The sequence below is a fragment of the Mus musculus genome, chromosome 10 (genome assembly GCF_000001635.26).
Source record: "Mus musculus strain C57BL/6J chromosome 10, GRCm38.p6 C57BL/6J".
NCBI lineage: Eukaryota > Metazoa > Chordata > Mammalia > Rodentia > Muridae > Mus > Mus musculus.
In genome coordinates, this window is record NC_000076.6 from 69,707,827 (window position 1) to 69,731,488 (window position 23,662).

General features: G+C 44.6%; 1 protein-coding gene across 50 annotated transcripts in view; it reads left to right on the forward strand.

The window, feature by feature from the left end:
- Nucleotides 1-23,662, forward strand: part of Ank3 (ankyrin 3, epithelial) — a 493,951-nt gene that overhangs the window by 174,341 nt on the left and 295,948 nt on the right. The window lies entirely within an intron of this gene.

Sequence of the window (23,662 nt, forward strand, 5' to 3'; positions counted from 1 at the left end):
TAAAATTTGACCAAAACCCAGTGATCTGAATATAGAAGCCAGTCATAAAGCATTTTGGTGTGTCTTTGTGTGAAAACCCTAAGGAAAAGGAGGTTTCTCTATAGTTCTCTGCCTTGATCTGTCTGCTTTGCAAATGACAGGCAAATTCCATCCATCCTCTCTTCAAGGGAGAGATGGCGATCTGGCTGGGGTTAGGAGTAGGTCTTCTGCCTTTTGAGAGGGAACAGCCTGTAGGAGATAGGATTTGGAGGGCTGCGGTGGTTTTGCGGCAAGATGTTACATTTGCACAATTTCCCTTGGGTGTTGGTGTAAATAAACTCCTTGGCTCTGCTTTCATGGAAGTACAAACTTGGGGTAAGGAATTCTGTGCTGGTTCGTTTCAAAACCTCATATAGCAGAGTTGGGAGATGACCGTGGTTTGTGAGGCTCTAGTCTTGCTTTATTCTATGGGGTTCGGCTAGGAGAAGGTCAGTATGGATGGCCTCTTGCCAAATAGCCCTGCCTCCACTCCCTGATGCTAAATGGCCTTTCATGACACCGAGGTACAGCGTCTTTTTTTAAAAATAAAGGTTCAGTGTCACCCTGAAGGTTGACGGCAGGACCTATGTAGCACAATGGCTGATCTGGTCCCCTGTGTGACTAGGAAGCCACACGGGGGAAGGGTGAGGTAGAGTTGCTTCAGGACTCACTGAGCTGGAGCAAAAGCTTCGTGGACCAGAATGCTTTGCTAGAAGTGTGACAATCTGCCCAATGTAAATCTCTTAGCAACTGGAGGGCCACATAGCGCAATATCAATATCGCCATTGTGGACAGGCAAGCTGATGTAGATACATTGTTCTCAGGACGCTCAAACAGGAGCTGCAGAAAGTGGCTTAGGAACGACACTATCACAGTGTCACAGATGTATTACCTGAAAAAGATAGACCCCATGGTCAGATTTTTTTTTTAAATGGATGGCTCTTAGTGTACAGGGTAACAGTTTGATTACTTTGAAGACAAACTCCTTATCCACTTTGTATTCAAATGTAACTTTCATTCTCTGAATTGTTTGGCTTTGAGCCTCTTCTGAACCTTTTCCTAGAATTCTAATCCAGCCGGTGCACTACTTTGTTCTGTAGGACAGAGCCTGTACCAATAGAAGGGGAAAGCTGTTTGTAAATACTGCTTTGTGGTTACTTATGTGGATAGTTGTTCATAAGCAGAATTATTCTCTAGGATCTTCTAATTCTGTAAAAGCATAGTGGACACTCTCAGACAACCCTTTATAGAAGAGCTTAGGAAGTATCCAAGTTGCTGTTATATAAAAGATCCTCTGACTTAGACATGGAAGACTTTGGTCCGTGGCAAACCCGCAGTTCAGGCTTAAACAAGCCCAAGATGACCCTGTCTTGACTTTTATGACATAGCAGCAAACATCACGATATAAGATTAAGTATTATAGTCTAATCACAATGCCTAGGAACTGTAATGCCGGACTGTCCTCCACCGGGTTTCTTGAAGCCAGTTAACTGCACATTTATTTTGTTTTAGATAATGTTAACTAGGAGCACAGACACACACACACACACATACACACACACACACACATGCACAGGCACAAAAATGCTAATGAATTTGTAATTACTTGAATTTTAATAAAGATGTTTTATTTTGGGTAACTTAAGTAGTTTTAAGTGGGTTAAAAAAAAAGAAATGCATCTAAGAAATTCATCTTCAAGCCTGTATTGAGGGTTGAAGGTGGGGAGGCTATTGGAGATGGACCCCAGGTCCCTGCACATGCTCAGTGCCCACTCTCCGGCTGAGCTCTATCCAGGCCCCTCATTTTGTTTGAAGTGACTACAAGCAAAGCTTTCATGGATATTGGTTTAAAGACAGATAGTTCTTCCCATAGTTCCCTGTGGATCTTTCTGACATAGTTCTGTTTCCCTGCACACACCCCTCCCCTAATGGGCTGCTTAGGGCTTTCAGCAGAAGAAGGCAAGCCAAAGTGGGCACAATGCCCTACCTAGGTGATGCCAGGTCTCTGTTCTTGGCAGCTTGCAGAGAGAAACTATGTCACTGGCCCATAGGTGTGTGTAAGTAGAAGGCCCACCCTGCCACGGACCAAAGGAGGCATGAGTTCACTTCTGGCAGTGCCCTGCGGTTTCTGCATGCTCCTTGCTGCCATTATCCATGGTCTTTGCATGTTCTGCCCTTCCCCTCACCCCCATGACCTACTAGCATTTCTGCACTGAGAACCATCAAGAAAAATAAGTCTAATTTATGTAGTACCTTGTCACCAGACATGAATATCTGCTTGTTTATATTTGCAATATCTGGTAAAACAAAAATCAAACCAAAGCAAGATAAACAAACTCTTGAAGACTGCCTGAGGGAACACCCAACACTCAGGTTCTATGGAGTTTCTTCTTTATGTCTCTGGGCATAGCTGACACAGTGCTGGATACTGGCATGAACTGGAAATCATGTGAGTAATTCAGTGCTGTGAATACTATCATTTCTGATTGCGAGATGTTGAATTTGAATAATCAATAGTGAAGTAGGAATAAATTCCCACTGTTTCATTCTTACATTTGTTTATTCATTCAATCATTGTGCATGAGATGAGTTCTACCAATCAGATTTGGCAGTGGATGTTAGCTACAAAGTTAAAAAAGAAAATAGTTGTAACAGTATGATAGCTCCGAAGAGAGACGAGAAGAGAGATAGACCCACCTTCCATCATCCTCCTCGGGGCAGAAAAAGCACCCCCAAGAGCTTTACAGAGACCTCCCTACCTCAGTTTTCTAGAACAGGTTCAGAGAAGGATCTGAGCTTTGGAGGACAAGACAGGAGTATTAGGACCCCAGGGGTCAAAATGAAGAAACTGCTGGGCTACCCGGAAAGCAGACAGTATTTTGGAATGTTTTGGGGGAATGGAGGTCTGAATATCTGGCGGAAAAAGTCAGGAGGAAGCAGAATATGCAGACCTGTGTGTGCGTGCCATCCTACAGGGGTTGGCCGGATTCCTGCTCCAAGGTGGCAGGGTGGCTGTTCTGGAGCAATTCATTGCTTGTCTGTGTTGTAGACAGCAGTGGCAGAGCAGTCAGGAAGCTGGGATGGTGATCTAGGCAGGAAGATGCTGGGAGCCCAACCTGGGGGAGGGCAGGAATGTGCCAACAGAGAGGGGGTGTGGCATGCGAAAGATATTTAAGGGAAGATGCAGTAGAACTTGGCAATGGCTTGTAGGTGGGAAGTGAGAAGAAATCAGATTCTAGGGAAGCTGCCAAGTTCCTGGCTCGAAGGGAGACAAAAGAATCACAGTTCCTGGATCCAAGCCTTCGCTCCCAGGCCCATTTGCTGACCAGGTACCATGCACCAGGTGGGGCTGTCTTCGCATTGCTTGGTGGGTGGAGGCTCATTTAACATTCTCAAGGACCCGGTGAAGTGTGTGTTTTTAGTACCTCCATATTGCAGATGAAGAAGTTGAGCCATAAGCCAGTAGACTGATGTCTGGAGTTCCCACCCTTGGGTCTCAGGAAGCTCCAATGTGGGCTGTCCAGTTCTCTTGACACACTACTGCATGATTGCTATGAAGCATCCATTCTGCCACTACTGTATATACGACAGACTTGTGGTGATGCGGCTCAGTTGCTAAAGTGCCTGTTGTATAAAGTGTGATGACTGGAGTTTGGTCCCCAGCACCTACATAAAAAAGATGGGCATGCTAGCGTGTGCCTGTAATCCCAAGACTTGGAAAGGTGGGGGCAAGCAGATCACTGTGACTCACCGGCTAGCTATCCCAGCTGAAGGTGCATGCCAGGCCACAAAAAGAGTTTGAAAAGAACAAAAGATTGAAGGCTCCTCAAGTATGACAAGAGAGGTTGACCTCTGACCTTTATATGCACATACCTGTACACATGTGCACCCACGCGAACACATACAAACACAAGAAGAAAAATTTTAAACTTATACATGGCCTTCTTTCAGAAAGTTTTGTAAATGAGAATGTATTGCTTATATCAGAAATCTCAGTTTAGTGGGCATCTCAGAATAATTCAGCAATGTCGTGTGTCTTTCTTTCTCATCCTCTGGGTAATGTAGTTTAAGGTTTTACTTAAAATTTCTGCCTTTCAGTGTTAATTTTGAGGCATGTAAATGTTTAACCTGCATGTATGTCTGTGTACCATGCCTGAGGCCAAAAGAGGGCCTCAGATCCTCCGTGGAACTGGAGTTACACAGAGCCACCATATAGTTGATGGGAGTGGACTCAGGGTCCTAGGAAAGAGCATCCAGTCCTCATGACTTCTGAGCCATTTGGAGCCCCCCCCCCCCAAGTTCTGTGTCCTTAAAATGTTTTTGAGCACTGCAAATGAAAATTACCAACACTAGGGCTTCAAACACACACCAGCTTAATGGCCTCTCAGGAGTGTGCATGTGCCTGTACAACGTCAAAGGGATTCTAAGAGATTAATGTTTTATCTCTCTTCTCCATGGCATGGATATTATTTTTATCTCCCATTTGTTCATAAAAGGATTTGCCTAATGTCTTGTAACTAGTCCGTGGTGGATGTAAACTTCTTGGGTAAGGTCAAAGCAATGAAGGGCTGAGAGCAGACTTCAGAATACGTGAACTGAGTCTCTTGCTGGGATGTTTCATGCGTCTTGACACATTACAGTTTCCCTCATACCTAGCCAACTAGATATTTATGTTGTAAGGTGCTGGATTGTGCGTTCATCCTGCAACTGGGCTTTTACGGGATGCGATTGCTCAGACCCTCAGGAGCTTATCCTGTTTCCTTATTTATCAAGAAGAGAAATCCCAGGTCTCTGGAGGAGCCCATTCTCTCTGTTGCTGAACTTGTATGCTGAGCTGTGATATGTGTTTGCATGTGTAGTTTATCCAGGAGACCACGCTCTTTGAGGCCAGGTGGTAACAATTGGCTATAAACGAACTGAGTCGTGCTGCATCAGAGGATGGGGTCAGTTGGCAGATAGAGGATTGAAGGTGTGAATGGACGGTAGCCCTGCGTAATGATCATGAGCACAGAATGGAGGCTAAGGTTATGCGAGGTTGGATGCTGGCATTATCACTCAACTGCATGACCTTGGGCCTCAACCTCTTCATCTGCAACTTTGTCTGTCTTTGTAGCGGGAGTGTGCATGTGTGTGTGCATGTGTGTGTGCATGTGTGTGTGCGTGTGCGAGTGTGTGTGTGTTAGCAACAGGCCATAGGAGAGATAGTGAATGTCTGGAGAGCATAGCGGATGAACCACATAGCGTTGGCTGTTGCTGCCATTGAGAATGTACAGAACAGAAAAATAAACTACATCACTCGAATCCAGCACTTTCAGGAGTTAACCAGTTAACTCCCAGAGCCCCACAGGTCAGCTCCTGAGGAACATCGTGCAGAGCACAGGAGGGTGCTTAACTCCCTCCTAGGAAGCCTGCAGGCCTTTGCCCTTGACTGGCACACCATTATCCTGGGGATACAGAAGACATCTGCATTAAGACTTGTCAGCCAGCAGGCTGGTTTCCCCACCTCTCTCATACCACGCTACTATGTTTCCTCTATAATTTTCTCTCATCTGTTCATTCAGGGCACTGTGCACTCATTCGCTATTGATCAGCTAGTACGGCGAGTGATGCAAAATCATATTAGACATAAGTGATACATTTATTAATGGGTCTGATGTGTTATATACACTCAGAAGTTTAGGGCTTTCCCTACCACGGTTTGTTTTTCTTTTTGTTTTTATTTATTTTTTTCCCCAAGATAGGGTTTCTCTCTGTAGCCCTGGCTGTCCTGGAACTCACTATGTAAACCTTGAACTCAGAGATCCACCTGCCTCTCTGCCTTCCCAGTGCTGAGATTAAAGGCATGTGCCACGATATGCAGCTTTATTTTTTATATTTCACGATATATAGCTTTATTTTTTTATATTTCACGATATACAGCTTTATTTTTTTATATTTCACGATATACAGCTTTATTTTTTTATATTTCTAAAGATACTTTTGTTAGTTCTTTGGGAATTTGAGTTTTGAGCATATTCACCCCTCCCCCAGCTCCTTCCCTATTTATTCTCCCCATTCACCCAACTTTGTGACTCCCTCCCCCCCCCCTCCCCACCTGTCAAGTTCAGTCTCTGCTTCCCATCCTTTCATAGATGTGTGGCCGTCCAGTGGAGTGTGGTCAGCTTACCAGTGGCAACACTGTTAAAGACACTGATGCTGCCCTCTTCCAGAAGCTAGATCACCAGGAGTTCCTTGGCCAGGAGTGGGACCTTCCTGTTCCATGCTGGGATTTGGTCTGGCCCAAGCTTGCACATGACTTGAGAATCCCATAGTAGCCACTGTGAGTTCACATGTGTAGCTGCCTGTTGCAGGAAATATTAAAAAAATGAACCTGCCAACTCTCCTTCGGGCCAGACAACCTTGTTGCGCTCCTGCCGGCCCACTAACTCTCCAGCCATGTGGGATCACAGGGCTCCTGCCAGGCCATCTCTCCAGCATGGACCCCGGGGTTCCGCTTGATACCACACAACACCCCATGCACCCCACAGTCAGCCATCTCAACACCTAATTACCTGGTAGAATCAAGACTCTTAAAGCTTAATTAACCAATCAGATTTATGTATCAATAACATCACAATTTACAAGATGCCAATACAATAATCTCAGAGCCAATTGATAATGATAAAAGCTTTATCCCAATATCCCTAACCTTGTGAAATCATAGCTACTTGTGGCTGGTAAACACCGTGCGGGTTCACATCCACAGCCATCTTCCTTCTCTTCCCGGTCTCTGTAACTCTTAGCTCTGCCTCCCTTTTCCCTGTCTACTCACAGGCCTCCTCGGCACTAATGTAGTTGGAAGGGAAAACCCTGTGACAGCTGCCCTGCTGTGTCCTGTACCTGTTTACTGCCGCTGGCTCTTAGAGACTTTCTGCTCCAGCAATGCATTCATCTACAGGTATAACAGCGAGTCACTAGGAGTAATTTTAATATTTTGCCCACTTAGAATAACACTAGTAGGTTCGCCCTGAGACCTACGACTTGTTTAGCTACATATTCTTGGCCCAACAATGGTGCCAGGTATGGGTTTTATCCTGTGGAGTGGAATTTAAGTCCAATCAGAAACTGGTTGGTTGTTCCCATGGTGTTCATGCCAGTATTACACCAGTGGGTGTGTCTTGCCAGGCCAGTGTTATCATAGCTCTGTGAGTCCCACTGTAGCTGTTGATAACTTTTCTTTTTCAATTCCCCTTCAGACTCATAATCTTTTTGTATGCTAATTTTCCTTTTTGCAACATGATACATCTATAATCTGTGAATGTTGCTTTCTGGAATCTTAACACAGAAAAATGTTCACTTTTCATCAGTTTTCTTAGGGAGATTTCAGCAGCAGGTAAGTGTGTTTTGGCCCTATCACATTTTATTTGCGTCTACCGATTCATGTAATAAAACCATCAGTGGAGTGTGGTGGCCCATACCTTTAACACTTGCACTCAAGAGGCAGAGGAGTGAGTTCCAGTGCAGCCAGGGCCATATAGTGAGTCCTTGGGCTCAGTACTGGTATCACAAAGGAGGGACTTCTAGACCACCCTCCCCCTTTTCCCACTTAGATAGAGCTTGCCTTGATCTACACAGACAGGTAAAGGATTATAAGCAAACAAAGAAATAAGTATTTTTGTGGATTTCCTGTGTGCGCAGGACCTTTTGAATTCTTCATAGTCTTCATGTTTATGTCAGTGCTGTAAGAACGCAGTGTAATTCATGTATTCAGAGACCAACACCTTTGCAGCCTACCCTGGGTCTGTACCTTTCTCAGTCCTTTGTTAAGGCTGTCACAACCTCGGGTGACGTTTTCTTAGGGTCTCTACTAATGGGTGTCCAGGGTAAACCCAACATCAAGAAAATAATGATCCCTTTTTGAGAAACTAAAAGTTAAATGACTTAGGAGTTGAAATTTTTATTAGTCCTTGATGTTTGGATGCAAAGGCCTAGAGTTGTATAAACAACTGCCCTTTCAGATAATGCAGTTATACGTTTAAAGTAGTGTTTAAGTGGACTCTAGTCACTGAAGAGTGTTTATTTATAGATGTTGATGTGTTGATTCAACATGAAAGGGGAATGCCTGTATATGTCACGATGTTGTGTTAATTTCATTCTGAAAAGGCATTTGCCTTGAGAGAGAACTTTTGAAAACCAATAGCTCCTTGTAGTTTTGCTCAAATTGGAATTCTTCTGGTTTGTATACATTAAAAGAGAGCAAAGCAGTAGAAGCCTACTTTGAATCTTCAGCACATAGTCAGGGTTTTATTCTGGGCCCTGTCGGATTCTTGGAAGATGTTGAGCTGTTGGGGAATCTGCCGTGTGGACCACATAATAAAGAATGAGAGAGAGGAAGGACGGGTGGAGGAATGGAGAGAGGGAGGGAGAGGGGGCGTGGAGCAGGCCATGGGGGCAGTAGGAAGGAAATTAGTCCAGAATGTTCTAGGTCCTAAAGGTAGAAATATAGATACATTTGTTACCTGCATGGAGATGTCTCTACAGACCCTGCAACTTCAGTCATCCAAACAGTAGTATTTTTATCCTGGTGAAATGTAGTTTTGTAAGAAGTCTAAGAAGGACAAGGGAGAAGGTTCAGTGGGCCAAGTGCTTGCCTCACAAGAGGAAGAAGCTGAGTTTCTATCCCCAGAATGCACCTAGCACTCTCTCAAGGGGATGGAAGAGAGAAACAAGAACCCCAGTAATTCAGGCCAGTTAGTGTAGCATATGCAGTTGGGGAAGAAGAGACTGTGACTTAAGGAAGGTGAAAGGAGAGGTACCCATGGTTGTTCCCTGACCTCCACACTGTAGAACACATGTGCTCATACTCTCTCTCTCTCTCTCTCTCTCTCTCTCTCTCTCTCACACACACACACACACACACACACACACACACACAGAATAAAACCAGAAGTCCATACAGTTGAACGCCTGAAAGCATGGTTAATTTTAAGAGGATCAGGACATTAATAAGGCATGTAAAACGGGTGGTATAGAGAGAGGTGTGGGACTGGGGGATGAGTATCACTCACTGTGACCAAGGCTGAATGTTAGTTCACAGTGAAGCTGCTATCGATTGGTGACGAGGCCTGGAACAGCACCTCTCTGGGTGTTAGTTCCCATATTGATCAACAGGGATATTTGTTATTTTAGTAGAGACACCATAAGGCAGCTCATGTTGCCAGCTTCCTGGAATCCGGGGAGCTGCTTAGCAAGGTTCCCAGCCTCTTTTCCTGTCACATGGTCTTAAGTGGAACTGAGCAGCTACAGCCAAAGAGAAAGGGGGAGGAGCTCTAAGAAAACCCGAGAATGCCTCTGAGCTCTTCTGCAGCTCATAAACAGTTGTTATTACTCACTGATATTACTCACTGAATTGACTGGTGAATGGCATTGTATAAATACATCACTGACCCCCACATAGCATTTGAGTGCCTCAGGTTAGCTCTTCGGACACTCTTCCCTCGACCGTCTGGAAGTTAAATCCACCATTCTGAGAACTGCTCCCAAAGACTCCTGTGTTAACTACACTTTGCATTCATTAACACCAGTGCTAATTAGTTTCTCCGTGTCTGCATGGTCACCTACGTAAACATTCAAGAGGGCTCAAGAACCATATGCACAGGGACTGGCAAGATGGCTTGGCGGGTAAAGGCACTTGTCCCCAAGCCTGACAACAGAAGAAGAGAAAACTGACTCCCTCAAGTTGTCCTTTGATCTACACAAATGTGCTATGGCACATCCCCTACACAGAAATCAACATTTAAAAAAAAAAAAAAAAACAACTGTGTTTACAGGCAAACGATTCCCTGAACAAGTGGCCTTCATTTTGCAAATTGAGCCAGATTTCTGTTGATGTATTTATTTGGCGAAAGGTAGCTCCTCGGGCTGTGTGACCCTTCACTGTCTACAAGACATGTAATGCATATGTGTGTGTACATACATTTGCAGATGCATATTTACATGTATAGGGGTCATTACCAGTTTTCCACGTCCTGTATAATGGCCACAGTTGAGTTAATGTAGCAGTTTTGTGCTCATTGCGAACTGAAGGGAGAATGAATGTTCTGTCCTGCATCATGCCTACCTCCAGAACTCGTAGGAATCTGTGGGCTATCTTCATCAGCCTAACCCCTTCTGCCAAATTCCTAAGTTACTATGCTCTACGGCTTCTGTTTTAGTCAAGTGTCTGTTGCTGCGTGGTCCAGAGCAACTCAGGTTTCCTCTTAACAACCCTCGAGTCAATGTCCATAAGTGAGGGAAGTCAGGTGGGGAACTCAAGGCAGGAACCTGGAGGCAGGAACTAAAGCAGAAGCCATGGAGGAGTGCTGCTTACAGGCTTGCTCCCCAACACTTGTCTGGCTTGCTTCTGTACACCATCTAGGACCACCTGCCCAGGAACGGGATCACCCTCAGTGGGCTGGGTCCTCCCTGCCACATCAATCAGTAATTAACATCATACCCTACAGACTTGCCTACAGGCAAATCTTATGGAGACATTTTCTCAATTAAGGGTCCCTCTTCCGAGATAGAAGGCACAGTCTTATCATTTTACACCCATGACTTTATATATATATATATATATATATATATATATATATATATATATATATATATATATATATATCTATCAGAGGGAGAATGTGGCATAGAAATTACCCCTTCCTTTATTATTTGATTCCCTAAGTCATTGACCTAAGAGGGCCAGATTGGGCATGCAAAGTGAATCGATGTGTGGAGTTCTCGTGACTACGAAGATTACAATTTCCTGTTTAGGAGAATCAGGCCTAGAATGTCCCAGCGTGTTACCTCATGTGCCCTAACTCACTGCTGTAAAGGGGAAATTCAAGCCCAGCTGAGCCCCTCTTCCCATCCTGAGCCTTTCCCACCACCCTAAACCTACTAGCTCGGTCTCATGTCACTCTCAGGAGCACGGCTTCTAAACAGCCAGTCATAGGGTGCCGTGCTGGGAACTGTTGCTTGAGACACCACCACCACACCTACACACACACACACACACACTCGCTTCTTATCCCTGTCTCCTGGGGACATGACAAACTGAGACATCGTGAATGAAGGCTGACAACTTGATGTTACTTCAAATCATCTTCTCTTCATTCATTGCAAATCCATCTTCCCTGAAGAAGGCTAAATTCCTAACAATGATAAAGAGCTATACGTGCTACGGATCCCTAAAATGTTTGTTTGTTTTGTTTTTTTTTTTTTGAAGCATAGTAGCAAATAGTTTTGCATATCTGACTGGCTCTTTTGGTTCTTCTTTAATAAGTCTTATTTCCGTGTTTTCCATGGTCTTCCATTTTATCCTAATGGTTCAATGAAATGACTAGCGTCTGTTAGTAGCTTACTCAACACAGAGAGTAGAAATCCAAATGTAATGAAGACAGAGGTAAGAGGCGGGCATCAACATCAGAAAGCTATTTGAAAAGATGACACAATGTTAAAACTGAATTCCAGTGGGGTTTGTCAAACATTCCTGATTTTCATCATTAAAAAAAAAAAAATCCCCTGGTCTTAATCGGTGGTCTTAGCTTTCCTTTAACTGTGAGAACAGCGGACACAAACGAGGTCTAATTTTAGGGAAATTAGAGAGATTAGCTAAGACAGTAGACATAAATACTCCAAATTAATGGCTTGTGGGTTCTGTTAGCAAACTCAGCTTGAAATCTTAGGAAACCCACCAGCAAATGTTAGACTCGATGTTTAGTAATATGATTGACAGGTACCAAAGGCTGTTGTTTCCATTCATGCTTGAATAAATCTTTTAAGAAAGCTGGACCTATTCCCATTTTGTGGGAGAGAAAGAGAAGAAAAGAGGAAGAAAAAACTGAGTCTTGGAAGCTGAATTTATCAATGATAAACAAAAAATAATGGCAGAACTCAAACCCTTGGCCTTGAGAGTACGGGGCGTCCATCTGAGCTCTGCTTCACTATTCTAGTGACAAGATTTTCACAGACAGAGGAGAGATCGTTCACTCTGGTTGTTTGGGGTTTTGTTTCCTAATCAGTTTCATGGCATTCATATGCCTTTAAGCATCAATGATAGCTCGTTACACAATAAATAGCTCAAACGGTGCTTTTTAAGTAATGGCGCATGGCCTGAGCTTCGGGCTTTCAATCTGCAGTTGCAAAAGGGACATTAAACATTATTGCCAAGCGCAGAGGCATTTGAATTGGGGGGAGGGGGGAAGAAAAGACAAATGCCAGTTGGACAAACGCCAGCTGGACAAAGGCCAGCTGATGTTGGAGTGTGGAGTTCTGGTCTAGAAGACACCGAGAGTCGGTCCAAAGGTGAAGACATCATGTTGTTCATGATATTTCTCCTCTTCCTCCTTTCGGCCACATGATTGGGTCAGAGGTGAGGAGATAGGATGTGCTTGAAGTGAGCAGGGCTTCTGAAGTCACAGAGCACCCTCACTGCTCTGTTCATCTCCCTGAGGACCTGGCCTGCTGTCCCCAGGCACGGTGGTACAGCCACCACAGCCTGATTCAATAGGGCTTCAGCGTGTCTGCTTAAACCTGTCGGTACAGTAGCCTGCCTTTCAGTAACAGGAAGATAACCATATCGATGTTGAAAACTGCTAAATGTAATTAATATCTGCCCTTTGAAGCACAGCCTTTATTAAAGACCCCCCTGCTTTCCATGCTGGTTCAGCTGGAGTCACCCTCTGCTCTCATAAAACAAATGCGCCTGTTATGCACATTTATTCCAAATGGTGCTGATGTGTTAATGCCGGGAACCTGGGCTCACGAGGGTCACAGAATCACTTGTCTTTATTACGGGAGAACTGGTGATCCGGATAATCTTCCTCAGTTCCGCTCCGTGATTCAGTTCAAAAGGCTCTGAATGTGTCTTGTCTTGTCTGAAATTGGATCTTGGATCGGGAATGGATTTTTAAAATGTGTTTGCGGTTAGAGATGTAGCTCGGTGACAGGAATACTTGCTTAGCATGCACAAGGCCCTAGGTTTGAACCCAGGAACTACATAAAAAGTGTGCATGTGTGTGTGTGCATTCATTTGTGTATGTGTGTGTGCATGTGTGTATGTGTGCATGTATATATGTGTGATTGTGCATGTATGTGTGTGTGCATGCATGTGTGTGTGTGTGTGTGTCCTCATTCCCAGCTGATTCTGTTAGGACCTGGCCAGTGGGAACCACGGTCTTCCTTTCCCACAATCCTGCCACAGACACAGCGTGACTTCCTCTCACTGCTGGGTGTGTTAGCCCAGATCTCTGTCAGTGTCAAGCTTCCTGTGGAAGGGCCTTGTCTTTAGAAGCTGATGACTAGATTTTATACACGATCTCCCAGTGCATTTTCTACACAATAGGATGGACTAACAATGCGGGCATCTGCTTGGTGTGTGATAGGCGTTCTGGTTTTATGTCCTTTCTGGTGGATTAGTCAGGATTTGGCTTGTGGCAGAGACAAGGAGAGCACTCTTAACATCCATTTGCCATTCTGGGCTTTGACCTGTTTTCCTGAAGCTTCATTTTAGCTTTAGTGGGCCCTAAATTATTAATACAATCTGGGCTCTGCCTGTTCAGACAACTTAATCTGCCCCATCTTTACTTTTGTTATTGTTGTTGGTGGTGGGTTTTTGTTCGTTTGTGTTTTTTGTTTTTGTTTTTTGAGGTTTTTGTTTGTTTGTTTGTGTTTTGTGGTTTTGTTTTGCTGGTGAGAATCTCTGTAATAATAAGACAAGTGATTTTTGGAGGTCCTGTTCAATGAGAACAAGGGCCTGGGTAAGAGCTGTGGACCTAGGTCTGGAATTGAAGGTTACCCCAGTTCTTCCTTCTCTGTGCACCTGGGGTCAACAACTAAGCCTGCCTGAGCCTCTGTGGCCTCAGCCTACCTACCTACCACCTACCACCAAGAGATGCTGGAGACACTAAACTAGATTGAACCTGAAGTGGCCAGCACAAGGTGGTGACTCACTCAACGCTAGTCCCTTCCACGGCTCATTCTTTGCTTCCTCCCCACCCCCACCTGCATCAGAGGGATGAGACCTTGTTTTCTACCAAGCATAGTTAGTGGGGGTTATCTGTTAAAGTGGGAAAGGCCATTTGCTGGAGCGAATCAGAGCAGGAGGCCAATACATAGTAACTGAGAAGAGCGTGTGTATGTGCTGCTGTCTGGGGGAATATTACAAATAGGGCAGCTTAAGCCATGGAAGCAGTGTGAACTGTGGAGACATCTGCTCTGGTTCCAAAGAGGTTCTTGGCCTTTCATGATGCCTAGAGCCAGCGTTGATCCTTATACACAGTATTGGGCTCCATCGAGATACTTCTCCCAGCAGAGTGGATAGTCCCAATGCCCCTTGCCCTCTGCAGACCGGTGGGGTTTACTGAGAGCCTCCCTGTGGCCATTGCTGTGGGATTCAGAGTAAAGTCCACTTGCTGGAAGTGCACCTGCTTAGTTCTATCTACTCTCAGTGGAACGTTAGAGATTGTGTCTCATATGCGGTTTCCAGGGACCACTCAAGGGACCTACACAGCCCTCAAAGGAATGGGGTTTCTTGCTGAACAATAACTGCCAATCAGAAAAAACGTCTGTGAAATGCCTAACAGCCTCTAGGACCCATTAGACCACTTCTGTTTGCTGCTCAGTCTGTTATGATTTGAGAGAGGGTTCTATCATGTGTCAGACATCCAATGGAGAAACAACAGGAGAATGGCTGTTAAATATTTCCAATGATTTCTTTTTGTGTGTGTGCATGCACACACACACACACATGCACGCACATGCACATGTAGATCCAAAGTCAACCTTGGTGTTCTTAGATATTGTCCATCATGGTATTTTTGTTTGTTTTTGAGCCAGGGTTTCTTGTTGGCCCAAGGCTTACTGATTGAGCTAGACTTGGTGGCCAGTGAACCCCAGAGGTTCTCCTTCCTCTATGGGTTCCAGGACGGAACTCAGGTCCTCATGCTTATGTGACATGTGTGTCATGGCAATGTGTCCTTGCGCAAGCCCTTTCTCTCCTCTTTTCCTCACCTTCCCTCCCTGACTCAAATGACTAGATGTGTGGTTACACTGGCATTATCTGTGTTGGATTTCTTCTCAGAGGATCACTTGAACAGAATTCAGGAACATACATTCATTTCAGAGAATGTGTTTCTCCACATTGTTAATGGGTCTGTAGCATTCCCCTTCACTAATGTGCAAAGATGTAGCTGGTTCGATTCCTCCTTCTCCTCTTTTCTTCTCCTCTTCCTCCTCCTCTTCCTCCCCTTCTTCCTCTTCCTCCTCCTCTCCCTCCCCTTCTTCTTCCTCCTCTTCTTCCTACTTTTCTTCCTCCTCCTCTTCTTCCTACTTTTCTTCCTCCTCCTCTTCTTCCCCTTCTTCCTCTTCCTCCTCCTCTCCCTCCCCTTCTTCTTCCTCCTCTTCTTCCTACTTTTCTTCCTCCTCCTCTTCTTCCCCTTCTTCCTCTTCCTCTTCCTCCCCTTCTTCCTCCTCTTCTTCCCCTTCCTCCTCCTCTTCTTCCCCTTCTTCCTCCTCCTCTTCTTCCCCTTCTTCCTCCTCCTCTTCCTCCCCTTCTTCCTCCTCTTCTTCCTACTTTTCTTTCTCCTCCTCTTCTTTTTCCTTTTCTTCTTCCTCCTCTTCCTCCTCCTCTTCTGCCCCTTCTTCCTACTTTTCTTTCTCCTCCTCTTCTTTTTCCTTTTCTTCTTCCTCCTCTTCCTCCTCCTCTTCTGCCCCTTCTTCTTTTTCCTCCTCCTCCTCTTCCTCCTCCTCCTCTTTCTCTGTATTTAATGGAGTCTACATTTTGTCACTGCAGAAAAATACTACCCAGGACAGTGGCATTCCATCTTTTCTGTAAGCCATGAGTCTCTGGTTCCATCTTGTGCCATTCTCCCAAGAGCATGTAGCAAGCCCCACTTCCCCTCTTTAAGGGGAAGGGTCAATCCAATATCCCCAATGGATGGCTGAAACCACAGATGGTATCTACTACGTATGTATACTGTGTTGTTCTATCACGTGCATAGCTATGTGAAAATTTAATTCGTGATTTGAATACAGTAAGATTGACAACAGATAGTAAACGAGATAGAATTACATGACATAAATGTGCCAGCATCTCCACCCTTGCACCCCAGAGCTATTTCTAACTCAAACAAGGGCTCCATAAATACAAGTGCTGTGACTACCAAACACACAGCAGTTAAGATGATGCCTGAGAAGGGGGCAATAATGATGGCAGGTAGCCTATACAAGGCAGACATGATCCACTGGGGAACAGTCTCCCGCTCTGCTGGGCATCACCAGGCCTGGTCCTCAGCAGAAGCAGGGCAGCCTGAGATCTCACCACACTACTTAGAGTTCTCCACCATTTACAGTGCATGGGTTGTTTATGTGTGGACATATTTAGTACTATTTTGGCTTGGGATTGGTGGCTGGCAAATGGAAAGGTAGAACATAAGAAGACCGCATCTGCCTGGTACAACTGAATGAGCTACAGAGCGGGGGTTTATACATCTCACCGGCCTCTGCAGCACTCTCAGCTCTGCCTCTGTGACAGCCACCCACCCCTTCTGCCTGTCACTACAGGCTGCTGTCCCCTTTCCTCTGAGAGTCTAGCTAGTTATCATTACTATTATTTCTTCTGATTTCTCTAGCATCTCTAGACCGTTTATACACAAACACTTCTGTCCTGACTCTCTCTCTCTCTCTCTCTCTCTCTCTCTCTCTCTCTCTCTCTCTCTCTCTTTGCTTTTACCCTGACTCTCTAACTCCTTGGGTCAGGTCTCTCACCTGCTGGCCCTCCTGTTTATGATTGCTTTGAACTTTGACCTTCCTACTGCCCGCCTCACCTTAGCTACCTACAGGAAGTATACTTAAAACTTCTAAACCCACAGCCTTACAGGGCCTGGCTGGCATCTTCTACCGGTCAATGAGGTATTTGATTCAAAGACACGGGCTCATGAGTGCGTTCGGATTTAATTATCGGGGCAAGTAAATTTAAATTTGTTTTGATTGTTTGTTTTGCTCTAACCCCTCCTGAATTATAGGCCAGGGATGAACCCCGTGGTAGATTATTAAATCCCAAGGGGTCAGTGTATTCCTACTTGAGTTCTCATGTCCCACCTAGAAGGCCTTGACTGCCGTTCATTTGGGAAGCAATGTGCTGGAATGGCTACTGTGTTCTGTGACTTCATTGTCTCGTGTGAGAGAGAATACTATTCACATCACTGAGACAACAGACAAGATTTCAGTCTGTTTTGTAGTGAATGCTGGGTTCTAAATCTCCACGGCAGGCATCACACAAATTCGATGTAATGTATTCCTGATGGTCTTCGCGGAGTACAGGCTAAAATCGATTGTTCGGTTACTTCATTAGAGCGGATAAATGGATAACTTCATTTATTTTATGTGGGTGGAGGGGGCTAGCGTCGAACTGTACGGGATCCACACAAAGGACGAGCGCATCTGCTGTGAAGGAGAGGGAGGTGCATGGAAAATCCTCAGTCTCTGAAGTCAGGGAAGCATAGAGGGAGGAGGGAGCCTCAGGGTCACTCAGCCGGGGCCTCTCCGTCACCAAAGCTCAATCTTCATTAAGAATCTTTCATTAAGTCTGCATATGAATTTTCCATGAGTGAAAATACCCTACTCTAACACAGTCCACCTCTGAGAAACTCATTGTTACAATGTACTCTCTTTTTTTTAAAGTATAATTTTCTAAAAGATTTATTTATTATTATATGTAGCTACACTGTAGCTGTCTTTAGATACCCCAGAAGAGGGCATCAGATCTTATTACGGATGCTTGTGAGCCACCATGTGTTTGCTGGGATTTGAACTCAGGACCTTTGGAAGAGTAGTCAGTGCTCCTAACTGCTGAGCCATCTCTCCAGCCCCTACAGTATACTCTCTTATTCAATACTAAACCAAGTACTTACTTAGTTGCATCCACCTGTATTCTGCTGTTTACATAGTGAGGGCAGTTACTTATGGGCACCGTTGCCCCTCTATGCTGAACATTCCTTATATCTCTAGACATAGTCACGAGACTCTTCATCATTCTCCAACCCCACTCAGCCATGATGTGATCCTCAGAACTGAAAACAATACCTCATGTTCATGGTATACAGCCTGTGACAGATTGAGACTGTATGGCCTTCAGGTTGTCTGCTTTCCCTAGACAGGACCAAGAACCCAGTCCTTTTGGGGGGAAAGGCAATTGAGAGCCCTTTAAGTCCACTCTCCCATGAGAGGCGTTTCTGTTTCTCAGATGAGGTTTACCCTTTTTCCTTAAAGCTTAGATTTATCTTACACGTGATGCAGACACACATATGTTTGTAACCAGACAGGAACATTCGTCAGCACGGTCATCCCCCTGTATGAAAGCTGTGCTTTACCCAGGTGCTACATCATCTCATTTTCTGTTGTAATTTCTCCTAGGGTTTTTGTTTGTTTGCTTGCTTTGTTTTGTTTTGTTTTGTTTTTTCCTCATTTGTGGAAATACTTGTTCTAAATAAGTATTAAGTGCCAGCCATACACATTACATTATTTTGCTCCCCTTCTCTTCCTACTGGGCTTCTGTTTCAGCTCCCATTTTTCATTCGGCTCCCACCCCTTGCCATCTTTACCACAGGAGTAGTCTCTGGAACAGATGGACACATTTTAGTATCAGTTGGATACCAGAGAGAAACAGATTATGTTATGTATTACAATTTACCAAGGCTGATTTTTATATACTTCGGACTAACCAATTGAATAGGTAGACAATTGGCTCTTTGGGGGCTAGACTTTAGGGATGGAGTCTTTAGAAACTAGCAAGTAGAGGGGATTGTTTTCGCCCAAACAAGTAGAAATGACAAGGGCCTAAATGAATCATTTGTAGTGATGAAGTTAATATGGAACACGCACTGTTTTGACACAGAACATTTCAGTGAGGCAGATCTTTCTAGGTCCTGGGGATTCCAGGAGAAATGAACCATGTGTAGCTGTTTGGGGACTGGTGGTCCTGTAAGGGAGTCAGACTGGTGTAGAAGACAGAAGGCGAAGTTTATGATTAATAGAGGCAGTAGAGGAAGTAAGTAGGCATGTAGGAGGACATAGGCCAGAGAGCCGCTTGGAGACTGAGGGAGTCCTCAAGGCTAGTCATGTGAGAACAGAGGTAGATCATGGTTGGCATACCGGCTCTCTGAATACGGAGAAGAGGAGAAAGGTTGGCGCAGAGGATGGAAGGAGGGGCTAGAGGCTGCCCTGGGAGGGGATGCAGAGGGTTGGCTCATCTCCGGGCCATCCCTTTCTGCTTTCCCCTGCTAGAAACAGTTGCAAAGAACGATTTGGAGGTAGGAAGTACTCTGTGGTATCAGGTGCTCACTGTGAACTTGGTCGTATGACTTCTCAAATGTCAGTCGGTTTTCAGGAGTTGGAATAAAAGCCAGAGCCTTTCTGAGTAATTAACCAGTAACCTGGACAGCAATAACTGAGCTGTTCTGAGGTACACTGAAATCATAGATGTTTGATTCAGAGGCCATTCATTGAGTGTGAAGAGTGAACAGTTGAAATAACTGATTATGATAGTTGTCTTCAGTCTTCCTCCTCCTCTTCCTCCTCCTCTGCCTCCCCTTCTTCCTCCACTTCCTCCTCTTCCTCTGCCTCCTCTTCTTCCTCCACTTCCTCCTCTTCCTCTTCTTCTTCCCCTCCTTTTCTCTTCTTCTCATTTCTCCTTCTCTTCATCCCCTTCTTCCTCGTCCTCTTCCTTTTCTTTTTCCTTCTTTTCCTCTTGTCTTTTCCCTTCTCCTCTTCTTTCTCCCCTTCTGCCTCCTCCTCCTCTTTTTCTTGAAACAGGGTCTTACTAGGTAGCCCTGGCTGACCTAGAGCTTGCTATATAGACCAGGCTAACCTGGAACCCACAGAGATTCACCTACTGTTGCATTCTGGGAGCTGGGATTAAAGACATGTGCCACCAGGCACATCCTTTTAGCAGTATTTTTCAATTTTCCAGCACTCTGGGAATTCACCTTCCTCCCTACACCAAGCTCTTGTGAAGTCATCGTGCATTCCGAATGTATAATTCAAGTTCGAAGCCACACTTTAAGGATTCTAGTCAAAAATATTCATGTATGCTCAGTCGACCTTCATATAAGACATTTTTAGGCAAGCATACTGTCTTAGTCAGGGTTTCTATTCCTGCACAAACATCATGCCCAAGAAGCAAGTTGGGGAGGAAAGGGTTTATTCAGCTTACACTTCCACGTTGCTGTCTATCACCAAAGGAAGTCAGGACTGGAACTCAAGCAGGTCAGGAAGCAGGAGCTGATGCAGAGGCCATGGAGGGATGTTACTTACTGGCTTGCTTCCCCTGGCTTGCTCAGCCTGCTCTCTTATAAAACCCAAGACTCCCAGCCCAGAGATGGTCCCACCCACAAGGGGCCCTCCCCGTTGATCACTAATTGAGAACATGCCCCACAGCTGGATCTCATGGAGGCATTTCCCCAACTGAAGCTCCTTTCTCTGTGATAACTCCAGCTGTGTCAAGTTGACACACAAAACCAGCCAGTACACTTACCTAGTACTTTAAACAAAAAAATTTAAAGTTGTGTATATATGTATATATATGTTTGTGAATATACATACACATATGGTATATAAATATATAATATTGTATATATTTTATAAACATATATGTATATGAGACCTTAATTTTATGTATGTATGTGTGTATATGTGTGTATATTATGGTCCTAAACACAGTAATGAATTCTGTGACCCAGACTTTGTGATTTGTTTTCTAGTTCTTTCTCTTTTTCTAAGTGTGCTTCTGTGTCTGTTCATGATTTAATTCCATCAACACGAGAGCTGTTTATCAGAATTATTCATAGCTATTAGTTCTGTCAGAAATTGATAAATAGATATGTGACCGGGTGAAAACACTTAACTGAGAGAGTCATAGTGAACTAATACTCACAGTTCACTTGCGCGCTCATGTGTGTGTGTGTGTGTGTGTGTGTGTGTGTGTGTGTGTATGTGTGTGTGCGTATGTGTGTGTTTGTGTGTATGTGTGTGTGTGTGTGTGAGACGTAGACATACACGTGTGCTTGCTATAGATGAGAATGGGTGTGTGCATGCCACAGCACGTGTATGGAGACCAAGTGACAGCTTTGGTGTTGGTATCCCTTCATCCTGTTTGTCCCAGGATGCTTTGTTGTTCCCCGTTGTCTGTGCCAGGCTTGCTGGCCCTAGAACTTCTGGGAATCCTCCCGCCTCCCATCTGTCGGGTAGCAGCTCTGAGAATACAGATGCCTGTGACCACCCCTGCCTTTATGTGAACTCTGAGGATCTGAACTAGGCTGTCAAACTAACACAGTGAATACTTTATCTGCTGAGCTATTGCCCTAGCCCCACAGTTCATTTGTAAGATAGGTGACCACCACATATTGCAGAACATAGGTATGTTGAGGAAATCCTGTGGATGAAATGATTATAAGAGATACGATGGTGCCTGGTAAATTTAAATAACTTGTTCTAGTTATACTAATTGTGCATTTTGTACAATCGAGGCAAACGAGCAGAATTTCTTGACCCGACCTTTTTCACAGCTAGTCTATGTCCAGAACTGCTGGGCCAGGACTGTCCTTAGAGTTGTATTATTAATGTTGAGAGAGTTTCTTTAATTGGAAGGTAATTTAAATACTTCCTAAGACACTGGTTCTAAATGTTAATCGATTTTGACAAATCTACCACCCAGAACACACCGGAGAACATCTCAGCCCCCTAAAATTTTCTTTCCCCGCTCTGCCAGTTTCAAATCTCCCCTTCACTAGAAGCAGCCATCGAAGGTTTCAGCTTGGCTTAGAATCTGAGTGTTCATGCTTAAAAGTGATATGTCAAAAAGATGCATTATGGAAGAATCTTTACATCTGGGTATATCTTTGAAAGATATTAAGACTAATTCAGATTGGGTGCTGGTGGCTCATGCCTTTAATCCCAGCACTCAGGAGGCAGAGCCGGGTGGATCTCTGAGTTTGGGGTCAGCCTGGTCTACAGAGCTAGTTCCTGGACATTCAGAGCTATGCAGAGAAACTCTGTCTTGAAAAACAAAAACAAAACATAAGAATCCAGGAATATTTTCAGAGCCTGTGAGATGGTTCAGGAGGTGAAAGTATATGTGTGACGATCTGAATTCAGTCCATGCCCAGAACCTGCTTACAAAAGCTGGGTCCAGTGGTATGAATGTATAACCCCAGCCCTCCTGGGAGGAGATGGGAGGTGGAGATCTGTGAGTTTGCTACTTAGCCAGTCTAGCCAATCAGTGAGTGCCGTATTCAGTGAGCTACACTGTCTCCATAAGTAAATCCAACACAGAGAGAGATTGAAGACACCTAGCATCAACCTCTAACCTCCACATATGTGCATGCACACATACAAATGTGCACACACAAATACTACACATTCACACTTATAAAAAAATTTAAAAAGAATGAGCTAATGTCAATTTAGGAAGATCAATAATAGTCATGGCTGAAGCCCTATATCCTAGGATACTCCCAGGGTCAGAGTAGCAGGGCTTGTGTGGGCCTCCTATCTGCCTCTCTCTAAAAAGAGAATATCAGTCAAACCCTGTTTACATATCCATGCATACACAGGCATCCTCTGTGCCTGCAGGCTGCTGCAGAAAATGACGGGATCGGCCCCTGAACTCGTGATGACCAGAGGATACTGCGTCTTCTGTCTGCATTCAATGTTTGCAGTTAGAGACCTTCCCATCCTGTTCAGAGCCCGTGTGATATTCTTGAGAAATCACCATTAGGTTTGGAGTAAACCTCACCATGCCAAGAGAGGGGAGCCCAGGACAGAGGGCTACGTTGATTTCATTACTGCAGCACATGGGGAAGGGAATGAAATCACACTGCTGTTGTAATTTATTCTCTTCATTAAAATAGAAAAGCATTCGACAAGCCATAAAATTCCCATCTGCACTCCCGGCAGGCCCTCGCCATCTGAAACACACATGTCTTCCCTCCGTGCTTTGAAAACCCAGAGGACAGAAACATTTAGTATCAGGGGTTGGCAGGATACTAATATTTAAGTTTGAAAAGCACTGGGCGCTCTAGTCTGCTCCTTGAAGGGCTGCATCCTTTAGCGAGTGATTGCTGGTCTAGATTTAAATGTCACAGAGGACAAGGATCTGGGTCGGGGACCTCCCGCAGTACAGCAGGGGAGAGTGAATGGATGGACCCGCAGCCTGTAATTGATGAGGCTTCTGCCACCTCACAAAGTAGTGGAAACATTGCAAGGTGAAACAATGTTCCACCTTGGAAAAGAAACAAAGGGCTTTTCACCGTATAGAAATGAAAATTCCTAAACCCTGGCACACAGTGATTCCTACAGCCCAAAGGACAGAAGCTTTTAAGAATCACCACCTAAGGTGTGTAAACTCTCGCAGCCCAGTCCAGGAAGAATTCACCCTTTCTTTCCCTCACTCAGAGTCCAGTGCTTGGTTGGTATTTTAGGCTTTGGAAACCCAGCCCCATAAAGATGGCTTCTGAAGTAATTGCAAGTCCTTGGCTCATTTTTACCGAGCTATTCCTCTACCTCGAGACTACATATTCTGTTTCAATTTTTTATAAAGGCTTCTGATGAAAAATTTAAACAAACTCTTTTA